This window comes from Haliotis rufescens, unplaced genomic scaffold (assembly GCF_023055435.1).
Source record: "Haliotis rufescens isolate VD_foot unplaced genomic scaffold, xgHalRufe1.0.p SCAF_28, whole genome shotgun sequence".
Taxonomy (NCBI): Eukaryota; Metazoa; Mollusca; class Gastropoda; order Lepetellida; family Haliotidae; genus Haliotis; species Haliotis rufescens.
The window spans coordinates 4,300,786-4,307,298 of NW_025963979.1; positions in this window are offsets into that span (position 1 = coordinate 4,300,786).

The window sequence follows — 6,513 nt, forward strand, 5'->3', positions numbered from 1 at the left end:
GAAGGTAAAATGTGTTTGTGGTAAGAAAGAAGTTGTCGGAATTTCCTTTTCAATATTATTATGGAGCATCGAATCAACGAATATCCTTCAATGGCCACATTGTGTTGGAAGACACAACACACTGGTCTTGGTTTCAGGTATTTCATCGAGCTGACTAACTCGTTATTAACTTGCTGAACTGAACTGAACTTTTATTTACACACAGGCCGCTATCAGCTGCATCGAAGGTACAAAATTATTTCAACAACATAATACATATAAATATATAATAGATACAAAAACATCTTTGCCGAGCATACATGCATATTTAAACAGTTTCACTGGGGTAGCAATATACATGTAATTCAATGAAGGGGAAAGTTACTTGACAGGTGATATGATGATTTTGTAGAATTTGGAAAATTTTCTCAGTGTTCCTAATCGTGGATTACTGAAAAATGAATTCATTTTAGACATATTTGGTTCAGTGTGGTTAGAATCTGTGTAATAAATTCTTTCGTTTTCTAAAGATGGACAAATAAACAAACAATGGAATGCATCACCTACGTGAGATAGTTTACTTACTAACCCATCCACACACTTTCATCTACTTACTAACACATCCACACACTTTTATCTACTTACTAACACATCCACACACTTTCATCTACTTACTAACACATCCACACACTTCTCACCTGAGTTTAAGTTTTGTTAGTTCAATGTACAGATGTATCAGTCATTTGGACTATTATAAGCTATTTTAAGGCAGATAAGGAAGAGTTCCTAAATATCAAGAAAACAGTTGAGGTCAAAGAAGCCACAAATGTTACAAATGTGCGCAGCCTAAGTATTACACATATGCTAGCTTTCTGGACTTGTCAGACGGTGTGACTATATGACATATGAAGCCTTTATTGCAGGATATTCTAAGTTTGGAGGTTCTAAAGGGCTACCCCAATTTAGAAATGGAATAAATACTATAACAGGAAAGTGATGAGTAGAGACAGTTACGTAATTGAAAAAGCAGTGATTACGTCACCACGAGATGGTTACGTAACTTCCGAGGACACGCGCGTGCAATGACGCAACAGAAAGTAAGTAAAATTGTAAACATAAGATGATATTCCTGCAATAAAAACATTTAGTCGCTAGTACTAAATGTAATTATTGCAGGATATTACAGCGAGGGCCCACCTACCTGAGGAAGGTGGGCTATGTTGAAAGAATGACAAAGACGCAACAGAGGATTTAATGGCCGAGGGTGTGGAGGTTCTAAAGGGCTACACCAATTTAGAAATGGAATAAATACTAATACTGGCCTAAATGGCATAACCATGCCAGGGCAAATTTCGTTATGTGGCGACTTGAGTCGCCAAACATATTTGTTAATAGATAATTAATGCTAAGGCCCAAATGGCGGAAACGTCACTACCCGACCACAGCTGCGGGTCTAAATGGGAGCGAACGCCGCCAGGCCAAATTTAATTGTAAATATATACTTAATGCTACGGCCCAAATGACGGAAACGACGCAACCCGACCAACGCTGCGGGTCTAAATGGGCGCGAACGCCGCCAGGCCCAGCTATGTAGCAACTTGCGTTGCCAAATATAATTGTTACTAGATTCCCAAGTGAAAACCCGGGAAAGACTGGGTTCCAACTGGTAAGAAGATAACCGAGTCTGGGTTCCCGCTGGAAAGCAGGTAACCGGAAACCCTAATTAGTATATATAACAATATAAATTATGATGATATAGGAGGTAGCCCAGAAGAACCTCGCCACTTAGAACCAAAGTGCTACCCAACACCCCACGGCCGCGGATGATACGCGTGCCCGCCATGATTGCCTCATAAAAAAAAGATGTCTTACCTTTATAATTACCTACTTGCAAATTGGGACCAAGGCATTATCGATATCCTTGACGAAAGCTTGAATCCCTTTAAAACTAAGGTGGATTCCCTCCCACTGGAACCAGGATCGGTCAGTGGCCAGTCTTTTGGGATGGGGGATAAATGAGAATTTAGGAAGGTCGCGGAGACGATTGGCTAACCGCCTATTCACCTTGGATCTGCTCTTTTCCAGTTGAGTATGTCTTGTCCCAGAAAGGTGCCCCACAAGTTCTCCTAGACGGCTACACGTATGCTAAGTACAGGACGAAGAATGAAAATGTGTACTGGAGGTTACGACATGGGTGGATGACGATGCCCGGTTCCCACCTCGACTGTGGATATACCATGCGACACAAGGGCCCTGTACAAACAACAACCTAGAAGGTTTCTACTCCAGAATCGGCAAATCCCTCCAGCACAAGCATCCAAACATCTTCAGATTTATCGAACTGATCCAGAAGGTAGAAATTTCGGAGAGAGCGAAACTAGCGCAGATTCAATTTGGAGCAGCACCGCCACCCAGGAAGGTTGTCTACAGAGAAAAGGAACGGCTTCATCGCCGTGAAAAGACACCCCTTCAGTACCTGGATGCAGTTGGTCCACTGATGATAAACAAGTGAAAGGTCTACGTTTTGGGAGGATACCGTGGGGATAGCTGTTGCCTTGCCCTTGCCATAAAGCTTGAGCCCACCATCCAGACTGGAACAAATGTACTATAGTAGCATTTGGCAGTTATTAGTTATTTTTTTTGTTATTTTTTTTAGTTCTTGTTAACTAACATGAATAATTATGTCGCAGGAAGATGTATATACGACTGATAGCATTCTGACTTCCACCTGCCGTATTGCTGGATGAGATGTTGTGGTACCCCATTGATAGCTGCTGTTGTTGCTGCTCCGATTCGGAAAGAGTGGGAAGAATAACTTTCAGTACCTATTGAGCTGAGGGCCAAGGCCTCTTTAAGGACCGCTTGGAACTGATACCTGGTTAGCGGTGAATGATCAAAGTGGATATATGCTGGGGCGGGGCCAGATGGGCGCACATTTAAGTATGCCTTAAGGGCAGCCACTGGGCAGGTTGATTTACCTGGTGTCGCCTCTATACCCACTGAATTGCCGTACCCATGTTGGTCGCCTTTGGAGTGTGGAAGGTGTATAGTAGCTTTCTCCGGTTTACCTGATATACTTACATTATTGATGGAGCAGCCTGGCTGTGACATCTTAGTCTGAACTAGTTCACTTACCCTAAAGAAGCCAAAGAAGGCTATACAATAGACAGCTCTGAAGAGGCATACCTCGTATGACGAGGAACAAACCTGCGTGAGATTGTTGATGACCACCTTCAACAGATCCAGAGTAATAGGTTTCCTTGTGTCCTGGCGCCCTCTTGACTTGTACATACCTGTTATTAGTTTAGTAACCAGGAAATGACTGGTACAGTCTTCCATACCCTTAAATTTATGGTTGGCGGATATACCCGCGATATATGTTTTTACTGTGTTGGGAGAATGGTTGGTGACTGACAAATGAGCAATAAAGTTTACGACCTGATCTAGGGGGACTGGTCACGTTTCCGGAAGCTGATGCACCGATCTGAACTGCTGCAGCGCGTTGATGCCTGTCTTGTAGGTCGACCAGGTATTTCCAGATAGGGACTGTAGTAGTAGCCTGTCTACTTCTTGCTTCAGATGTGCCATACGTTGTCTGGGACCGGCGTTGGCGCAGGCTCTGCTTCCGGTGCTACTGCCCGGAAACGATTGAACTGAAACCTCGAGAGTGCATCGGCTATAACATTGGAATTAGTTGCAATGTATTTTGACTTAAACAAAATGTTATAGTTAAGACAAAGGAGGGTGAGGCGGCGGAGAAGATTCATCACCCGAGGGGCTTTGGTTGATTGCTTGTTGATGATTGCCACCACTGCCTGGTTGTCACAGTAGAACAGTATTTTCTTGTTCATCAGCTGTGTTCCCCATAGCTGAATGGCGCAGACAATGGGAAACAGCTCCAGAAAGGTCATGTCAAGTGTTGTCCCATCCTTAACCCAATGGTCAGGCCATCTACCGCAGAACCATCTGCCCTGAAGGTCCCAACACCTATGCTCCCTGCTGCATCTGTGTAAAGCTGAAGGTGAGAGTTGTCCACCCACAGCTTGTCCTGAAATACTGATACACCATTAAAGTTCGTGAGAAATGTAAGCCACATTTGAAGATCCTGTTTTACCCATTCTGTGATTCGAATATGATGGAAAGGTTGACTGTAACTCTTTCTTCGTTGCCTTTGAGTTTGATGTGGCGAGTATGTGCCGCATTTGAGCTGTGATTTCACTGATCTTACCTTCCGGTATTCTCACCTGCATAGCTAGCGTGTCTATTTCAAGGCCCAGAAATGTAAGTTGAGACACTGGGCCTACTGTTTTATCCTGGGCGATGGGAATACCAAGCTGAGTTAGCATTTCTAATGCAGACTGCAAATAGGATTGGCATTGTGTTGTGCCCTGCTGTCCCCCGGTCAGAAAGTCATCAAGGTAATGCATGATCGGTATTGCTGGGGTACGCTGACTTATGCACCATTGTAGGAATGAGCTGAAGGTCTCAAAAATAGCACATGATATAGAGCAGCCAAATGGTAAGCATTTATCAAAGTAAAATTTACCTTCGAATTGGATACCCAGCAGTTCGAAATCATCCGGGTGTGCTGGTTTAATTCTGAATGCTGACTTGATGTCAAACTTTGCAAGCAGTGCTCCCTTTCCCAAGTGTTGCACCATCTGTACAGCTTCGTCGAACTTGGCATAAGAGGAACATGCTTGCGGATCTATGTGGTCGTTTATTGACCCTCCTTTCGGATAAGACAGATGATGAATTAGACGGAAATCATCGACTTTCTCACCTTGGCATTGTTGTGATTCTGCCTGTTTCTTTGGGATTAGACCTACAGGGGATACTTGCAAGTCAACAAAGGGCATAGTGATAAACGGTCCTGCCACTCTGTTAAGATCCAGTTCTTTTTTAAGCTTTTGTCTAACGATGTCCCTCCTATCTTTATGGGTTGCAGATTGTAAATTGCCTGCTAGCCGACTATGGCGTGTACCTTGAAACTCGAGTTGGAAACCAAATGTAAAACCGTCGAGCAAATATTGCGCATCCTCTGCGTTTAACTGAGAATAACGACACAACCATGGTGTTAACTTATCTAGTGTGACGGGAGTAGGAGCCAAAGACCTTACCTCTAGTTCCTCTGGTTGACTGCCTTGGGCCGTTAAAGCGTGGGCTTGAGCCATTAAAGCGTGAGCTTGAGCTCTTGTTTGATACGGGGGGGACCCCTGTCCTCGAAAGCAGGTCGACGCCCCGTGAGCTGTTTCGCCGCACTTGCTGCATATGCGGGAGTAGGCGCAGCTGTACTTTTTACACCCATGAGGTTTGTTGAATGCGTAGCATAGGTTAAGTGCAGGGTCTGAAACACTTGAAGCAGTCAGCTGACCGAATGAACCACCTACCTGTTGACGCCCCGACTGCGGGATCATGTATTTTAGCCATAGGTCACCGTCAATTTTGTCCCATTGTCGTAGCGGGTCTGTAGCCATCCTGTGTCGGAATTGCTGGACGTATAGACACAAGGCATCCGGTCCAAATCTAAGTGCCGCTGAACGGATTGTCTCCATGTACGATAATAGGCTTTGCACCATCCGTAGCCTGAAGTGTTTGGCAAGGTATATGTTCATGTAAATATGGAAAGCGGATGTCCAGCTTCCAAGTGTTATTTTTCGCGTTCGCGCTTTGACAGGTTTAAATAGCACCTTACCTGCAGTATCGGTGACCATAGTAAGAGCTTCGCTCTCCTCGGTGCCAGCGTCGTTGGGTAGAAGTGTCCCGATGTCCACATACTCACCTCGCCATACTTTTCCCCTGGTTTGTTGTTTGACATGTGCATCGATGAACTCGGAGTTGAAGACGAGGGATTCCCCCGACGGACGATTTTCATTGGCTGACGTGTTCAGTATTGACACGTCACCGTGAGCCTCGTTCTGAAAAGGCGGGTTAACCCCGCCTGGCCTGCAAGCATTGAGAGAATGCGCGGGAATATCAGCACTGTCGATGCTACGTTGTTGGCCCATGTTATTGGCCCCCGATTGCCCCAAGAGCGCCCAGATTTGTTGCAGCTGCTGCGCTACTGATGCGTTTTGATGATTATGCAAAACTTGATCAGTTTGTTTGGGCGCGGGCGCGGTGGAAGCCAAATGCCCGATGGTATTGACACACGATTATTTGTTATGGAATATTGTAACTCACCGTCCGCTGTAGCACTTGGCATGATGGGGATCCCGTTAACCTCTCTTGGGGATGGGGTGACAACTCGTGCCTGTTTGGCCCCTCTGACCAAACGATGGTTTATGGCAGCTCTTCTTTTCTCGGGCATAGCTATTAGATGGATCTATCAACGGTTGTGAGAAGAGTATGACTAAACGTCAGCGAATGTAGGATTGACGGAATAGAGAAAAGCGTAAAAACGGAGAGAAAGCGGAGAGCGACAATGCGATGTACCACGGATGAACGGCTGTGCGAAAGTGATAAGTAGAGACAGTTACGTAATTGAAAAAGCAGTGATTACGTCACCACGAGATGGTTACGTAACTTCCGAGG